This window comes from Triturus cristatus, chromosome 3_2 (genome assembly GCF_964204655.1).
Source record: "Triturus cristatus chromosome 3_2, aTriCri1.1, whole genome shotgun sequence".
NCBI classification, from domain to species: domain Eukaryota; kingdom Metazoa; phylum Chordata; class Amphibia; order Caudata; family Salamandridae; genus Triturus; species Triturus cristatus.
This window is the reverse complement of record NC_140584.1, coordinates 73,478,388-73,498,053: the sequence shown is the minus strand read 5'-3', so window position 1 is coordinate 73,498,053 and position 19,666 is coordinate 73,478,388.

The window sequence follows — 19,666 nt, the reverse complement described above, 5'->3', positions numbered from 1 at the left end:
TGGCAGTTGGCAGTGTTCTCTGCTCCGTTCGTGAAGTTTGCGGAGATTTACCCACCTTGTGCTCCGCTTGTGCTTGCCAACGTTAAGTTGGCAAAGGGAAACGAGGAAAATTCAACGCTAGATCACCTCCCAGCAAGATTTCTCAACGCAGGTGGCCGCAGATGATCACAACCACTTGCGTTGAGAAACCTTCTATTCACACTGGTTTTCCAGCGCAGGACAAACACCCGGCACAACCTAGCGCACTCTGCTACATGCGGAACTTCACGTAGCATGATAGAGTTTTTTGGTCACTTCGCGGACTGCATAGCGGAACTCCGCAACTCCTCCCAGGCCTACAATTTGACTTGAATGGTAATTCCTCTAATCTGAACGGGTTTTCACAGCTATGTTATGCAAAGATAAAGGATAATATGGGGTTCATCATTTTTGAAGTCCATAGTGATAAAAAAAATGTGTTTTATTGTATGTGTTGTTAAATGTTCCTCTTAGATGCTGGATTCGTTGAGGTTCTGTCATGGATCTTTCTAACCTAGGGAGCATGGTCTTAGCCTGGAATTGGTTTGCAGGCTTTTCCCCATACTTTCAACCATCATCATTACCTTTAAGCCAAGGATGCAAGGCCAACTCATGTTTTGTTTGAATTCTGCTTGAAAACATAAAATTGATTATTTAATATTTAGGTTGTGAACTACATTTACAGAAGATGTGCATTCATATTTGTCTTCAGTTTTACCTTCAAGGGTGTTTGTCGTGGGCCAAAGTCATCTTTCTGCTCTTGAATGAGTCATTTACAGGCCTATGGGCAAAGAAAAGGGACTTAATATTTAATTGTATATAGATCATTAGGGGTGGGCGATGTGGCAACCCATTTTCCTCCACGACTCAGATTTTTTTTTTTAAACTTCTCATTCTTTGAGAACTTCAGATTGTTTATGACATTTTTAAACAAAAAAAATGCAGTAAAAAATGTCAGCTGAAATAATTTTGCCAGTGACAAACTCTGAATAAAACACAGTCTGGCATGAAATTTCTTTTGCGCGACTTTTCTGTTTTTTGCAGAATACTCCTCCCACAAGTGGATTTGAGTGAAGCTGTAAACCCAACAAGCTTTACGAACTGCAAAAAGTAATGCATTTCATCTTCACTGATCAGGCACTGAGGAGTGTATCTCATCACCCAGAAACTGCACTCTCTATAAACAGGGCTTACGTGCTTAACTTCTTCCCAGGCGGATCCCAAGACATCCTTCCTACTCCTCTACAATTCTGACAGCCCACCTTCTCCTTTTTTTCCTTCCTCACCTCTCCCTGATTGGAACCATGGATTGGGATCCAGCCTCGTACATTAAAAGATCTGGCACAGAGAGAAACAACACCCTCCCAAGGGATAATGCCTAGATCACTCACTAGGGGGCATATCAACAACAACCGGCGATAATTATCGCTCAGCGCTCTTAGCGTGAGGATAATTATCGCCGGCTAGCGTGAATTTTTATCGTTGAGATAGCGTGCTATTAGCAACGCTTATCTCAATAGCGATAAAAATCTACATGCTAACAGGCTAACGTGAGATTATCACTGGAAACCCAGCGATAATCACACGTTACCTTGTTGATAGGGACAGGCAAACTTAGCCATGATATCCTCCTTCCATAGGATATCATGGCTAAGTCTGAAAATTAGCAGACGTAAAAAAGCAGCGTTAACCACGGTTAGCGCTGCTTTTTTTGTCTCTAACAGGGTTAGCGACATTCTTGATAATAGGAGAAATGCCGCTTAGCGACATTTCTCCTATTATTTTACTCTGAAACGCCCCCTTTGCATCTCATTAGAGATGCAAGGGGAAGCGTAGAGTAAAAGGGTGCTAACATGCAAATTTGCGTGTTAGCACCCTGTTGTTGATAGGGCGCTAGTTTTATCTCTGCTTTTTTGGCTTTTAAAGCCAAAAAAGCAGAGATAAAGCCCTTGTTGATATGCCCCTAGTGAACTTAAATACTCATGTTCCAAATCTTTCAGTTCAAAATCTTTCAAATCTGACCCTCCCTCCTGGTGCAATTGTTTTTGTTTTGACCCACTGAAATCTTCCTGAACTTGGGTATTTGCAGGAGGATTCTCAGAATGCCATCTCCTTTTGTAGCACCCACCTGGTGAGTGGGGGATCTGGGCAGGCATTTTTGGATTTATGCACAAGTATTATCAAATGAGATTGAGAATAAGAGAGGATTTAGACACCACACTTCCTCCTGAGACCATAGGGCCAACTTGTAGAACAATCTCACAGTGTGGGGAGGGGGCGGGGCCTTGAAGGGGCAGGTCCTCGTGCAGATTAGTACCTAGGTGGCACTTTTGAACCCCACCCTGCCCGAAGCCCCCTCCTCCCAACAAAAATAAAGCTGGCTGGTGCCATGTCCTGGGGTATTTTCACATCTTTTAATGGACGTCAGCAGTTCAAAGTCTCTCAAAAGCGAGCTGGAAAACCGCTATTTACAGTGGTTTTTGGCTCGTTTTCCCTGCCACAGTGTGATAACGGCTCCTCACCGGGTGACTGTGTGATGGGAGCTGATAGCGTGTGCCACTGTGTGAGTTGGCAGGTATGTGAGACACATCATAAATCATGAGTGTGGTGAGTCTATTGACAGAACAGGTAATGAAGGTTGCAAGAAAGTTATTAGCTCATCTGTGTAGCTCTCCCAGAGTGTCTTGCTGCCTCCACTCGATACTCCATCAGGCCGGCTCAAGCCAGGCACGCACCAACCATTGGACTCAAAGGGCTTCAGTCCCCCCCCCCCCCCCCCCCCCCCCCCGTCGTGTGTGGCAGCCCGGGATCAGACAGCTTCCCGGGCACCCACACAGCCGCACCCGAGCACTTCACAGGTCTTTAAAAGACCATTTGCATGTTAATGAGGCCTCGCTGTTGTTTCACCCCTTCTAAGAGCCCCTGCAGCTCCACTCTGCCTATATTGCTTAAAGGTTCAGCCCCCCCTGAAATTTTTTCGTAGCCCCCCCCCCCCCGTAATTCCGTAATTTGGCTCTAGTTGCGCCTCTGGCTCAAGCGACCCACTGCCTTTGTCAATGCTTGTTTTGCACAATTTTAAAATAACTGGAAAAAGCCTAAAAATAAACGAGTATTTCAGATTTGGAAATGGTTCCGTTTTTCAGGAGTCTCACTGCACCCAAAAATGTGACAACCAGAGTGAGCTGGGGTCACATGACAGGCTCCTAACAACCAGCACAGCAAGTCCGGCAAGTTTAATGGCAGGCAAAGGACAGTGTCTCCTTCAAGGGCTCCAGGGACTCTCTGCGGCCACCCACTCAGCTGAGGATTTCAGGGCTGTGAGGCCGAAACACTCCTAATGCCGCTGGAGCCTGTGAATTAGTTTTTGCCCAAAGGACTTGGCTGAATGCGGAAACGACGCCTTTGCCTGCATGTGCTCAGTTCACATTTTCTGGGCCAATGGATGCTGTACTCAGCTGGGTTCTCGTGGGGCTAACATCCGAAGCACTACCATCTCCGAAAATAATCAGCGAATCACCAGGCTCAGTAGAGGATGATATCTCCGAGACTGGGAGCTTGCTCGATAGAGATAGAAGACGGACACAGGAGCTGAACGGCTCAGGGCTTTCCTGCACTACTTTCTGCACAGCTTTAGACTTTCCACCTTTCAGAGTTTTGAATGCCTCTCGGTTGTAGGTTACAAGCCTGGTTCTGTGAAACAAACAGCTACAGGCAGCTACCACCACCAATTACAACACAACCAAAATTGTTTTTCCTTACACAATTATTTAAAGGTATTTTTAGATCTGGCTTCACTATACAGGTTTCTTGCTGACCTATTATTGGCAATTATTTGAAAATATACTTAGAGTGGGCTGTGTCTCCACCCAGTGCAGCATTGCTGTCTCACTTCAGACCAAATGCATAGCTAAACAACATTTCTGCATACATTAAATGCAAACCACATTCGTCCATACCTGTGTTTTCATGTGTTAGCTCACTATTGCATCCCTGCTGGCTTTGCAAATGCTTGTTTTTCCTGTCATCGTGCATACAAATGGGGGATTTTCTCAGGCAATAAAACATCATCATCACCTCCAAAAAACCCTGAGCAGGAGATTAGATCATCGATTGGCTGATTGATTATATGATTTGTTCGCACCACAATACCCGAATGAGCACTTTATCTTTCGTGACTCCCCCTCTTAATTGTTTTTTGTCTCAGTGACCCTCGCCACACCAATGAAAACTCACCAGTTGAAGGCCCTTTGCTTGCAGATCATTGGATCTGAAACAGTCAACAGCATGTCGTTCTGGGGAAGTGTCATTAGTCAAATAACAGTTTGATTTATTTTGGAGTTTGGTGGCAGTGGCCACCAAATCATTGACAGCCTGCTTTTGTTTTGGTTTCCTTTGTTAGGGCGCCTATTTGTAGATCAGACTCCCTAGGGGTTAGGGGTACATGTGATTGGCTGTTTATCAGCTCACTCCAATTAGGGGTCATTGGTCGTTATGATCCTTAGTTGGAAGGTCAGTAGCCAGCACACAGTAGGAGCAAGTTCGATACAGCTTGGATTTAAGAGGAAAGGGAAATTGGATATTACAATCACAAAGCGGGAGTCCTAGGAGGCTCGTTGTCAATTCCTAAGGGCCAGTGCCAGATTAAACCCCAAGGATTAGACCCCTAAGAGAGTCCCCTCGCAAATTAACTCCTAATACCCAATGCACCGGATTTTTTTTTTTACAAATGGACAGCTGCCAGAAGATGAGCTTTTAAAAGACAAATTGTTATGTGAATCTGATGTCTCTGGTTCGTTACTTGAAGTTGTTAGTAGGTGCTTTACATTAATACAGTATTTTCTCTAGAGAGTCTTTAATGTAAAGTTTTCGTTTCTTTGAGTTGAATCGTTGTTTTCTATCTTTTGGAAACAATATTTAAGAAAGCTTGATTTCTTTTCTTTCAAAGATCAAATCAATAAGGGCATGAAATAGCTTTGAGTTAAGAGGTATGGGTAGACAGATGTTGGGTTTCTTCAGAAGGGGACATCAAAGGATTAAGGGTCTGAGCTTCAGGATACTGGCTTTAGATTTTGGATAGCCCTGTCTAGTTTTAGGGTGTCTACATTGTGGATCGTGTTTTAACAGTTTGATCTAGTTTGAGGTTCTGAGGTATGAGTGCCCATTTGGTTTGCATTCTTGGGTAAAGCGACAAGGTTCATTTGTTGTTACCAACATGCTCCTATATGTATTTTGCTGCTGTGTATTATTTACAATGTTTTAAAGCCAACTTTCTGACCTTGGGACCAGCACTGGATAAAGCGTATGCACACTGCACGGGCACTGATACCCTGAGTGTGTTGCTAACATCGTAATCATCACAAAAAAGTCCCACCCATGGCATCCGAATCATGAATAAAGTGAGGAGACTAAGAAGACTGAGGGCCTTATTATGATGCGGCCTGAAAAGGCTCCGACTGTCGGTCGGAGCGTTTCCAGGCTGCATCGCGGTTTAATTTCTGACTACCGTATTACAATGCTGGAGGTCGGTAATTACAACTGCCTCTTATTACGGCTGGCTTCTTACGGACTCAGCCAGTCAGAGGCTGGCCCGTAATTCCAAAGGGCAGCCTTTCCACCCTTGGGATTATGATACTCAGTCTCTAGTAGGCTTTCCATGTTGGGCTTTCCGACATGGAAAGCCTGTCAGGGAGCGAGTATGGGGACCCCTAGCAGGGTCCCCTTGGCTTGGCAGCTTCCAGTTGGATGGCGAGGGGGCACCTAAGGTGCCCCCCTGTTCATCCCTGCACTATGTGGCAGACACCCTAAGGTGCCCCCACACGGTGCAGGGATGTACACAGACTCCCACTCCTCTATGTGAACTTGTGTTACTGCTGGTTTACGGCCGTAACACAAGCTCCCATAGGGGTTTGGGAGTGTGCAACCGAACAGTGTTTGATCACGTCATGATAAGCAGTCGGGACGCCGACCTGAGATCGATTATGTCTACCCAACATCGTAATCAGCTCCATAATGGAGAAAGGTTTTCATCTAATTTCTGTACAATGAGCAGGGACCAAATGTCAAATTGGTTGGCCTGTCCTTCAGTCTGATGTGAGCATCATCGTCCCTCAAGCAATTATAAAATACAAAATGGATGTTCCTACAGTGAGCGAGTTCTTAGTGATTTCTTATGGATCAACGAAATGGGGCAGAATTTTTAGAATGTCAGGCATGTTAAGGTAACTCACTCACTATCATTCTTTGTCTTCTTCATCATCTTTGGGGTCTTCTTTTATATGTCCTTTTGAAAAAGTTTCATATGAGTACTTTGCATTTTCCAAATGTCTTTGTCTGATATCATAGGTATGAAGGCTAAGCCTCTTGTGTACTTCATCTGTAGCATATCAAGATGGAAGCTGTATGGAGGGATGAAGCAGATAACCTCGGTGTACATTTATGCTACCTTGGTCGAAATCCTCTGTTCTCAGAAAATCAATCCATGCCTGCTATTTGTCTAAGCGCTGTACATATTGTTCTGTGATATAAGTGGCTCTTTCCCATCAGTTTCAGAGTGATAGCCCAGCACTGTCAGAGGGAGAATGGAGTTGATCATTAAAAGAACCACATTAATACCCACCTTTTTGACATATGGAATGCCTATTCAATCATTTTTCCTTTAAAGATATTACAAAGCGTTTCATTATCACAAAGTCATTGCATTCAAAGGCTTAGTGACGTACATCATTTCTGGCGTGATATATGCAGCTACTTGTAAATTCCAAGCTGCCACAGCCTACTACCCATCTGGAATAACCCAAAATACATTTTACACACTGTAGCACTAGTACTTACTCAGCCTGGTAATGGCTAATCCTTCATTTCATTTACAATATATACCAGTCGTGCATCTTCAAGCAAATCTCCTGTTGTGGGGAAATCTTTCAGTGTCCACGGCTAATAGATGACTGTACCAAAATAATAGTCCATTTTGATCATAGGAATCTCTGTGGTTATTTATGGTCTCTTGGGATTGTGTCCTCTAAAGATATCCAGGTTTTACAAAAATTCGTCCAAGCGATGACAGATAGTGTTGTTGGGTAGGATACTAGGTGTTTTCGCCTACAGCAGGTACAGACACAATCTGCCATTTGATTTAACTCAGTGAAAATACTTAAATTACAGTCAAAGTCAACCCTAGGGAGTCTCTAATGCATTTATCTCACTGCTGATGGAGGCGATATGTTTGTGCTTTGAAATTAACTCGGTCCTTTTGGGATGATGCTTAAGAAGAATTTTGGTTGTAAGCGGATTCTTGATTTGATTAGATTTTTTCATTAGAATTTTGGGGAGTGTGTTCAGGTACCAACAGATTTTTTGTTATTATTCAGTCATTTTCTCTACATATAGATACCCTGCTGGAGATGCTAGGGTCTTCAGGTCTGTCCAGCGGAAACACAATAACTGCCACTAGCAAGCCGCATTACATTGTTCACCGCTACCAGAAGCCCAGCCCAAGGATTTTAAGTGTCAAGTAAAGGCCAACCAACTTTTTTATACTTTGCCAGTTGGCACTTCATGAAGCTGCAAGTTTTTAAAAAAAAATGTATAAAGAGTTATGAACTTTTATCTTCCTAACTTTGCACAATTGTATAACAAGGCCAACTGAATTCTCCAAACAGTGGATTCCATTTTGTGTATAATGTGGTATTCCCGTGAACATTAGTTTTCAACAAAAACCTAACGCTATTAACCATATAATCTATGAACAGTCACTATAGTTTCATAAATGTCTAGATTTTTTTGGGGACAAAAGAATTCACTGAACTTGGGGTTAGGTTTAGATTCTTTCTGCGACCCGATTGATGAATTCTTGCAGCACAGTTGTTTTAAACACCACTAAATTTAGCACATGTGCCATGTTTTTCGGAATCTTAACAGACTTTGCAACCTCAATATTATAATGTGTACTTGTTTGATCTTCTGAGCTCAGCGCAGCTAAGTCCCTGATGGAATGTTGCTCATATGACATCATGGGGTTCTCGGTGGTTTGAATGTTGCCAAGGCAGTTGTTGGTTGAGCCTGGCTTGGGATGCTGTGCAGGGTTTTTTTCTCCTGATAGAATAAAATGTTGTTAAGTCCACTGTATCCAGCGAGTTTACTACATATGCATGCCAGCTGAGGTGGCAAAAGCCATCTAAAGGCCAAAATCTGCCGTGCTGAATCACCTCTAGAGGCTCCCCTCTTTTGGTTAAAAAAACGTTTTGACTTGTGGCATTTTTTTAAAGACACACAAGTCATTCAGGGGTAAATTTTGGAAAAGTTTGTACTTCGCGAAGTACAGATTTCACGGAACTTGCCCAACACACTTTGGTTAAACCTTGCCAGTGTTAACAGGTTGTATCCTTTTGAGTAGTTGTTGGCTGCAGTGTGTGAGTGCTAGGTGGCTGTGGTTTCTCGGTGTGGCTGGCGGTAGTCTTTTGAATCGTTGCTGGCAGGCAGTAATTAATTTCATGTGTCTGCATCTTGCATGGGAGCTAGATTCATAAATTATTTGTAATTAAATTTGAATATAAATTGTGAAGTATTGCAGGTGGAATGTTGTATCAGCTGCTCAGTCGGTGTGTCTGTGGTATGGAATGCTAATCCATTGTGCTATGCACGTGTGGGTTCGTATCCCATCCTCGTCGCTAAAATGTTGTGGTCAAAGATGACATCCAGTAGTCCAAGCATAGAAAGGGTAAGTTGCTTTATTAAGATGTTAAGATCCAAGATGTAATGAAGAGCCCCACCAGGAGCAGCCCACCTGCTGCTCAGCTCATCCTTCAACTGACGCTCTCACACCCAACATTCTGCAGCATCATCACACACTAACATTCCATACCACAGATACACTGGTGTTATACCTGCTGCTCAGCTAGTGTGACTGTTGTGGAGGAATGTTGGTGTGTGGGGATGCTGTGGAATGTTGGTGAGTGAGAGAGTCAGTTGGATGATGGCCTGAGCAGCAGGAAGGTTACTCTTGGTGGGGCTCTACATGTTAACATCCATCTTAGATACACCAACCTAAAATCCTCATGGATCAGGTGTTTTTTCATCTACAACATTTTTTGGAGACGATTTTAAAAATAATCTATGCGTTAGAACTGAGAGATAGAAACTATAATCCTAATTTACAAGTAACTACTGGAAGAAAAAATGTAAAGGAACCTAAAAGTACACAGAAGGATAGTGTGCCCCCAGCTTCACCAGTGTCTTGCTCCATCGGACAGCCTACCAGCCAGGGTATACTTTACAGCACCGAGGGTGAGCTGCATATGGCGTGTGCCTTGCTGTGTTGTATTATGACACAGAGGATCTGCATTATTGGTGATTGTGTGTGGACTTTGCCTTGCCTTGTTACATCGCTGCAGAATCTCCACTTTTGGTAAGCTATGGTGAGCAGTTTGCGTAATTAATTTTCCCGTCCCCCTTTTATGATTGTTGCTGGCCTGCGGCATTTGAACATGCAGTGAGGCCCAGTGCCCGTGTCCAAACGTTGCCACTGATGGCTGCTCACGTGCATAGTTAGATTGGTGGCACGTGTGAATCCGTCTCCCGGTCTCGGATGGATGGTGAGGAGATATTCTATGTGGGGGATTGTGTGCTGTGTTAAGATGTGGGTGGTCGTGCAACAATGCTTTTGTCAGATTTCTGCTTTGTTGGCGTGATTAATTCCAACCATTTTTAGTTTTCATTGAGCTGAATTTTTCATGCATTGTTTTTTATTATTAATGTTTTATCTAAAGAGTTACAATCCTGTGCATCTTTTATTTCCATGCAGGAATCTCCATTCTTGTTATGTATTTGTGAGGTACAGTGTGGTTTTAGCAATGTTTTCTTTTTCCTGTAAGGAAAGGAGATGTGTTGTATCTGCTGCTCAGCCAGTGTGTCTGTGGTATGGAATGTTGGTGTGTGATGATGCTGCAGAATGCTGGATGTGAGAGCACCAGTTGAAGGATGGGTTGAGCAGCTCCTGGTGGGGCTCTTCATTACATCTTGGATCTTAAAATCTTAATAAAGCAACTTACCTTTTCTACACTTGGACTACTGGATGTCATCTTTGATCACAACATGCTACTGGAGTGCATCGAGTTTATCCACTTGAGATATGTATGTAATTTGATCCAATCCAAGGTGAACAAGGCCTTTACTTTGATTTCCAGATCTCCGTTTCGGCCTCTTCTGCACTCACTGTACCTTCTTTTTACAAAGCGCCATCTCTGCCCCTGCCTCTTCTGCTCATGCACTGCTCTCTCTCTCCACCCTACTCCTCTGCTTACACTGCTCCTGGGCTCACACACTATCTTTCACGCTCACTGCCCAACTGCTCACACATTGACCCTCTGCTCTGTGCCCCCTCTGAATGCTCCCTGCCTTCTCTACTACCTGCCATTTAAAACACTCCCTGACCAATCCAAACTTATCTGCCCTCTCTGGTTCGAGTTCCTTCTGCTCACACATTACCCCTCTGCCACATAGCCTCTGTACTCACGAGCTTAGACTGTCCCTTCTCCTCACCTTCCCCCCATTCCTTGCCCCTCTGAGAACTAGTCACGTTCTCTTCTCCTGGATCCTTACTGCCCTCTGCTTCCTGCCCCATCTGTTTCCCTCACTCACTGTCCTCTCTTTATGTCTCTTCTATTCGCTCACGGTCCTCTGTGCTATCTTTGCTCTAAGCCATATTTTCAAAAATATTTTGTTCATCTAAATGCCATACAAGTCAGGATTTGTGGAATTTCCTGACCGAATAATAACTGAGGTGAACATTTGGAATAAGATCCCCCAAGAACTGAGACTGGCTGTTTCCTTGTTGGGCTTCAGGAGAGGCCTTAAGACCTGGCTATTTGCCAACAATAGATAGCAACTTCCCTGACTAGATGACTGATCGTTCTACATGCTCTATTTTATCCTTGTCTCAAAGCGCCAGGATACCCGTCGGGTGACAGTCGCGCTATACAAAAAAGGTATACAATACAATACAATTTCGCCAAGACAACAGATTTTCCAATGTTGTGAAATTAGGTTATGGGCAGGATTTGGGGAATTTTATCATGGGCTACCCCCCAGACGCAGGTGAATTCCCACAAACATGCACTTACCATGGCCTATCGCTGGATTATACTGTGCATTTCCATACATCTATTGTGAGTAGTTTTCTACCCAGAAAATGCGCACAGTTTTACTCCAGTGATGGGCTGGTGTATGTCCCTTTCAAGGGTGGGAACGGGACGCCACCTTATTTAATGGAGGTGTAGGTGAAGCCCATTCATTCCAGGGATTTTTCTCATATGGAGCAATTAAAATCAATCGTCAAACCGACAATTCTATATGATTTACTGAGGTGGACTTTCCATCTACTGGAAATTCTGCATGAGTGAAATTCGGAGTACTGATAGAAACCTATTTTAGATTTGAGCGAGGGCAGAGGTAAGGAGTGCTGCGATGCAAAACAAATTGCCAAATGGATGAACGCTCCCCATTTCCTCATTTTGCTTAAGGGGTGAAACTCGACAATAAAAATTCACAAAAATTCACAAATCCACTCTACAGGAAAACGAGTGAAACCGGCGGATTTCAGATTTTGTGTGTGGTTCGTAAAGTTTGCGTAGTTAGGGCCATATTATCAAGATCAGTGTTAAAACTATCGCCGCTTTAGCGGCAGGAAACTGCCGCTAAAGCGGCGATAATGGGCTTGATAATATGCCCTTGTGAATTCCCATAGGAGCCCATGTTCTGGTGTGAACATGGGCTTCTATGGGAATTCTCAAGGGTATATTATCAAGCCCATTATCGCAGCTTTAGCCGCAGTATCCTGCCGCTAAAGCGGCGATAATTTTAACGCTGATCTTGATAATATGGCCATCAGTTCTTCCCAGCTGCAAAAGGTGGTCCAGATAGACTCATAAACCACAGCCACTGCACAAACTCCCTATGAAGTGGGCAGCTTGTTTGCAGTTAATTAGCTGCCTAACACTTCATTGTTCATCCATGGAAGGCAGAAGCAGATAGCAGCATTTCAGCTTGCCACAGAAAAAACAGTTGCCCAGGCCTAGCCACCTGTACCTATTCTTCGTGTTATGTTTGAAAAGGTTGCAGTACTTCTCCCCTGAAATATCTGTTGCATCTTAGTGAAGCTTGCTAAAGATATCTTCCCTATACTAATGACAAATCAGACCGCATTTTCATGCATGATGCGACTGAAACGGTGTGCTTTCATAAAACAGTCGAATAGGAATAAAATTTGAATTTTTCATCTCAAGACCATTGGTAATTGTATGAACTACAGCGCTTTAAAAAAAAATGGGGTCCAAGTGATACTTGGTCGAGTGCACATTCTTCTGCAAGTTCTTGCCTTTTAGCTGGAAACAGCTTGCGTGATGGGCTTTTGGTTTCCAATTCAGAGTCTTAAAACAACACAAGTCACAGGTTCCACAATGCAACATGCTGGCACATGACAAGAATGGACTGGCTAAAAGTCCACACATCACAACTGGCTTCTTGACAGCTAGGTGCGTCGTTAAAAAATATAACGTTTTTGATTTTAGACTTTTATTCGTAGAGGCAATTAATTGTTAATCAATGAAGTGATGAGAGGGTGAGGTTACATTCCTACCAACAATACCAACAATAGGGCTTGTTAAACCTCTCACTGCCCATCACAGCAGGAGCCCCTGTGGGGTGAGGTCCTAGCCTACAGCACCACCCACACCCTGCACCCCTCCTCAGCTCAAGCAGCAGAGGATCAGCAGCTGAATAACACCTCTGTGCTGGGCCCAGGCTGTGGCGCACTTTGAAATGCTGATACGGGGAGTCCCCCTCTTGAAATATTGGTGGTGCTTGGGCCCCAGAGCACTCAAGAAGTTAACGCCCATGAGGCCTTATCGTTGTTGGCAGGCAGGTCCTGACAAATAGTTACTCACTGTATCAGTAACAATAAGGTGATTGTATCTTGTCCGTGTTAACTGACTGTAGCCTGCTGAGTAGTTGGTTGGTGTAACTGGCGAATATTGCGTGGCATGGCTGTAGCCAGTGAGTATTATGCGGCAGTAGCTTGTAAGTGGTAGCTGGCTTTAGCCTGTTGAAGAGTTGATTGGTGTAACTGGTGAATATTGCATGGCATGGCTGTAGCCAGTGAGTATTATGCGGCAGTAGCTTGTAAGTGGTAGCTGGCTTTAGCCTGGTGAATACTTGATTGGTGTAACTGGTGAATATTGGGTGGCATCTGATGGAGCAAGGATTCGTAAAAGAAACTTGCTTGGATGTAATTCCCTCAAAATAACATGTAACTACTTATTCAACCTGTTTGTGAATACTAATACTGCACTACAACCGAAAACATGTTATCTAGGGGAAGCTTTTCTATGTGCATTACTAACCCGTAAATTGAATGTCTTAAAATGGCCGACAAACGCGGGATTTCTATTGCGCATGTGTCTACTGCATCTACGTAGTTTGACACTATCGCTTTTGGTGGGAAACTTTGCAGCTGCGCAATGGCATTAAAAATGGCCGCTTTAGACTCACACATTAACGCACCTGCTACTGCTAAACTAAACCTTGTAAGTTTTATTAAACACTAATGCAAAAGATTTAAATAAGTAAATGGGGATAGAGTAGAAATAAGTGGTATACATTGAAATCATTTGCACCGTGTTCTAACGTGTCTTTTTCTGACTTTTATACCAGTTCTTATTTGGGCCTCGGAGGGTGACTGAAATCTCTACGCACATTACATTAACGCATGCATACAAGAATCTGCTGAAAAACCTGTGACAACTTCACTTGAACTCAATCCAAGGCCACCTCAAGCTGAAGTCGCCTGGGAACTGAACTTTTGAACCCAAGGGCAATGAAACAAATAATGGAATTGATACACTTTTGTATTGAGCATAATGTGGAATATGGGTGGGAATAAAGCTATGGGAAAATAAATTGAGGGGCGGGTACATAAAACAATTGCCCAAAGAGAGAACATTACTTTAGTATGGTGTGATGAACTCACCTCCTCGCCCTGACCAAATAGAATGAGAGAAAACACAAAACGTTGATACTTTTGGCATGGTACATGAATAAAGAATAATATAAAAGAAGTAAGTTAGTTAGAGAATTTGTCCGATTTGTCATTCCGACTCGTCACTGACCCAATGCGTATGCTGCTCCAGATTCTGTCTGAGACGCTGTCTCAGACCTTGCTGCTGCCAGAAACCTTGCCCGAGAGTTTGAGATACTGATCGATAATCTAATCATCTAGAAGGGATTGCGGAAGAGGGACACCCGAGGAGAGTAGTACCAGAGAGAGGTGTGAAGCTGGCCTTGCACATTAGAAGTGGTCTCCTTCCCAGATCTGAATCTGCCTAATCTCCTACCTGTATCCTGTCCAGGAGATTCTATCTGCCCCCCAATTTAAAGAAGTTGGGTTCATCTTTGACCATAGGTAAATATAATCAGCAACATCTGTCTTTTATGCCTGCTCTTTCCTTTTCCTTCCTTTTCCAGGTACCGTCTTTATTGATCATTTAGTAACTCTGCTATGATTGACTTTTACTTTGCCTCTTGAAATGAAGGTGGTTACTGTAATCGAGTCTTGACTCACAAATTATTTTAGATAAAGGTTTTCAGAACTTCTTGAGTCTGTGGTCATTCAAAGTAAAGGTAAATGTCATTCTACCTTAAACTAACTCAGCAACCTGATTCATTGAGGAGAGGAAAATTACTATTATCGAGCTGGTAAGACGTGGTAAAGGTGAATAACACAATTACAGGTATTTCACAAAATTGATGACAGCGGGGTTTACTAGCTTATTGTATGAATGTGTTTTTGGCCCAGGTGAGTATTAGGTGTATGTGTGACCAGAGCTGGTAACCTGCGCTCCATCACATGGCTGTAGCCTGTGAGTAGTATGTGGCAGTACCTTGTAAGTGGTAGCTGGCTTTAGTCTGGTGAATAGTTGATTGGTGTAACTGGTTAATATTGGGTGGCCTGACTGTAGCCCGTGATTAGTATGTGGCAGTAAATGTTAAGTGGTTGCTGGTTGTAGGCCGTTGGATAGTTGCTGACTGTAGCTGGTGAATTTTATGATAATGTAACCCTTCCAATGTTAACCGGATATCTCCCGTTAAACAGTTAGTAGCTCGCTGTATCTTGTGATGGGTGCTTGCACTTTCTCAATGATGACCCGCTTATTTTTCCCTCTGTAGCTGCTTGCCTTGGTTAATGTTAGCTGTGTAGCTATGTGACAATTAACGTCGGATTGGATTTCAGAGGGTAGCAGCTCACTGAGCCTTGTTTAATGTCAGCTGTCTTATACAGTAAATGTCAGGTCGATTTACATTAGCACTGAACGCCAGTATCAGGACACTTTCAGAAACCAAACGTCTATCTTGAAAGTTTGTACTACATTGCCACCTACAGGCAGATTTACAGAAAACACGTTTAGAATCGGAGCAGATTGTAAACGATAATTGCATTGATCTCGCGAGCAGAAATCCGTCTGCAATCCTATTTCTTTGTTCTTATTTTTAGAGTAAAAAAAAATCCAGTTCTAAAGCCTGCATTCTGTTCTTGTTTGAGACTTCGAAACATGGCTTGATTATTTTCCAGGCAAGCAGCTATCGTGTATTCTCCAATAGGATGTCTCTCACTTTAGCAACTCTCCTTGGTCTTCCCCATTGTAATGTGAAATGTGCTTATTATGTTTAGTTTAAAGTAATTCAATAACAAAATAAAAACAGATTTCATTCCCAACTACTGGTTTATCTGATCTACCAGATTCTTCCATGAGAACAGCAGAAAGCCCTTTTTTAACAGGACATGTGCATAATTCATCCTTTTAGCAGAACAGATGCATTGTCAATGCTTTTTTCTTTTTTTTTGGTTTAAAAACATTTTATCATGAGCATTCATGCTTTATCCTTTGCTTGGAAATGAAAATGTTCCAGAACTGATGTGCATTATGTATCATTTGTTGTGGCATTTTAATTTATCTGAATCTTACTCTGCTCTTTTATTTGTTACAAAATCACAGTGTCTTTGTTAGACCTGGCAACCTTAGAGTGATCGTCCCCAAAATCTGTTTCGCTTTTCCTCAATTTGTTTTTAAATTCGCTTTTTCATCTTAGGACTCTGGCCAGTGCTAAAGTGCTTGTGCTCACTCCCCTAAACAGAGTAAAATCAGTTAATACCATTTTATCACTTAATATATTCCATCAACCCTTTTAATTTGAATACCCTTCAGTGCCTGACACTAGAAATGCTGTAGGGCGTGTGTAACTTCACATAGCCATACTCGAGTCCTCTGTCTTTTATTCGTTTTTTTAGCCCAGGTAACTTTATCACACTGTGAGGGGGTCCAGCACATGGCACTCTGCTAATATAGCTTGGAAGGCATGCTTATTATAGTCCTGTTTCTATTTTTACACTATTTACTGAGATGAGTGAGATTTTGATTTAGAGTTCACACATTATCTTCTTCTGAGTTGTCCCTGGTTTGAATGCACCGCCTAGGTTCCACTAATATTTAAGAGACTAATTCCTCTCAGGTACACCACCGCACAGATCCATAGCCCTCCCTTTGTTGTTGTGGGGCCTTAAATCCAGATTTCATAGTGTTTTTATTTATTTTCCTAAGTCAGTCTACTAACCAGGATTCTACTGCCTGCCTTCGTGAACGAGCACTTTAGCTTACACTACCCTGCTTCTAACAACAGTTCATAGGTTGCCTCCTATATATTTACAGATTGTCTGCCACTCTCTGACCACGTAAGGTTTTTATCTATTCTTGATGATTCACTCTGAATAAGGGGAGGACCCCTCCTTTTCTTCCAGGTCACCTTGACATTTTTTCACACACCACTCTCCCCTGACACTTTTCCCTTTACATTTCCCCTTCCTCCACCCTCCTACCACCTCTCCTAAGATATTATTTTCGCTTAGTTTGTCACCTACCAAAAATCATTGTTGTGTCGCTTTCAGTGTATTAGACATGGTATGGACCAGCCATTTGTTTATGTTACGCTTCTAGCTAATCACAATACGCAATCCACTTTTATAGATGTATTATCTCTTTATGCATTGCAAGTTTCTATAATGTTATGTACTAGTACTGCAAAACTATGGAAAATTAAATGCAAATTGGTTTAAAAAAAGACTGTAATACTTACAACAAAGGGGCATTCGGCCCAGTAAGTACTATTTCTGTATATTGACTTGAATTGCTTCACTGTATCCCGCACACATGCCGTATTCATTCTGCTCTTTCAATCACTATGGTGAGTGATACTTGCATTGCAATACTCACTTCCCGTCCTATGGTGATGGCCATTACAACTTTCCATTTTATTGATCCTTATGGACTGATTTTAAATCTGCCCATATTTTCTCTAACCTTGAGGAAGTAGTTGGATATTACCAGGTGACGAAACACTTAGGGGGATATGTACAAGGAAATGGTTCCTGGTTTAGCGCCTCTTTCCTCCACTTCTGAAATGCAAGGCTGCACCATATTTACAAGAATGTGGTGCAGCCTTGCGTTTCCCCCTGCGATGGTGCTAAGTTTAGCAACTTATCGCCAACGGAGCCACCCATGCACCAGAGTGCAAGGGTGTCTGCTTGCAGGGGAGGATTGTTTACGTGTAGGAAGGTGTTCCTTCCTGCACATAAACAATCCTAGAAATGCCATTCTGTCACTTTCTTGCGTGCTGCTTCATGCAGCACACATGAAAGTGACAAAATGGCATTTTTTAAAAAGAGTTTGTTTATGTACATGAAATGACACCACCCTGTACAAACAAAGACATTTTGCCTTTTTCAATGTGTGCTGATCAAGGCAGCACATATGGACAAAGTAAAAACAAGGAGAAATAATGCATTTCTCCTCGTTTCGCCATCTTAAGACCAGTTTTTACCTGGTCCTAATTTTGTGGCTTCCTCCTCTGTACACCACCCTTGTACATAAGGGGTAGCGTTAAAATGAATGGGGGTTGCGGTGGAACGCCCACTACAACACCCACTGCCCACCCCTTTTACGCTAACCAAAGCTTGAAAGGGGGCCTTATGTACAAGGCAGCGTTAAGCCACGATAAGTGGCTATAGGTGACGTTGTGGTGGCAATAGGGGCTTGTACATATGCCCTTTACTGTCTTACTAGAAAATGCTCTGAGTGAAAAATTAGAGAATAAAAGACGAATTAGTTGATGGCATATGATGACTCTTTGGGTCCCGCTTCTACCTGCCGCCTGCTCCTGCCTTGCATCAGCTGTTCCCCGGTCCTGGGGGACTTGCATATTGGTCTGTTTGCTCTCCATGGCACCCGGCCGCGGACGTCATCTTCTAGCACCAGGAGGCACTTTAAAATCGGCCGCGGGCGCCCGCAGCACGGGTCCAACTTCTACCTGCCGCCTACTCCTGCCTTGCATCAGCTGTTCCCCGGTGGGGATGTATTTACCATCCTGTTTGCTCTTCACGGCGCCCGGATGCTGACGTCATCTTCTAGCACCAGGAGGCGCTTCAAAAGCTGCCTGGGGCTCACGCAGCATGGGTCCCGCTTCTACCTGCCGCCTTCCCTGTCTTGCATCAGCTGTTCCCCGATCCTGGGGGATGTGTATACCGGTCTGTGTGCTCTTTGCGGCGCCCGGCCACTGACGTCATCTTTGTGGCACCAGGAGGCGCTTCAAAAGCATCCGCTGGCTCCCGCAGCGCGGGTCCCACTTCTACCTGCCACCTGCTCCTGCCATGCATCAGCTGTTCCCCAGGTCTCGAGGACGTGTATACCGGTCTGTTTGCTCATCGCGTCGCCCAGCTGCCGATGTCATCTTCTAGTGCCAGGAGGTGGTTTAAAAGCTGCCACGGGCCCCCGCAGCGCAGGTCCCGCTTCTACCTGTCGCCTACTCCTGCCTTGCATCAGCTGTTTCCCGGTCCCGGGGTACGTGTATACCGGCCTGTTTGCTCTTCGCCACGCCCGGTTGCCGACGTCATCTTCTAACACCAGGAGGCACTTCAAAAGCGGCTGTGGGCTCCCGTAGCACTGGTACCGCTTCTACCTGCTGCCTGCTCCTGCCTTGCATCAGCTGCTCCCCGGTCCTGGGGGACATGTATACCGGCCTGTTTGCTCGTCGCGGCGCCCGGCCACCGACGTCATCTTCTAGTGCCGTGAGGCACTTCAAAAGCGGCCGTGGGCTCCGACAGCGCGGGTCCCACTTCTCCCTGCTGCCTGCTCCTGCCTTGCATCAGGTGTTCCCCGGTCCTGGGGGACATGTATACCAGCCTTTTTGCTCTTCGCGGCGCCCGGTCGCCGACATCATCTTCTAGTGCTAGGAGGCGCTTCAAAAGTGGCCGCGGGCTCCTGCAGCACAGGACGCGCACAGATTTGCCCCGGCCTAGGGCAGGCCCGTCTGCGCCCGTCAACGACCGGATAAGGCTGGGCCATCCCTCTAAGGCTTGCAGTGGATCTACCGGATACCCATATACCTGGGGTATGGTGTTTTACATTTTCCCTAATAGCTTTGAGAATAACCGTGTTTGCTCGTGGAGTAAGGAACACCAGCCTATCTCGTCTACCCCAAAGCTACCCCTATAGCTACGCCCGAAGTTAAGTTTAACCTACATTTAAGTGATTAGTTCCAAAATGAGTAA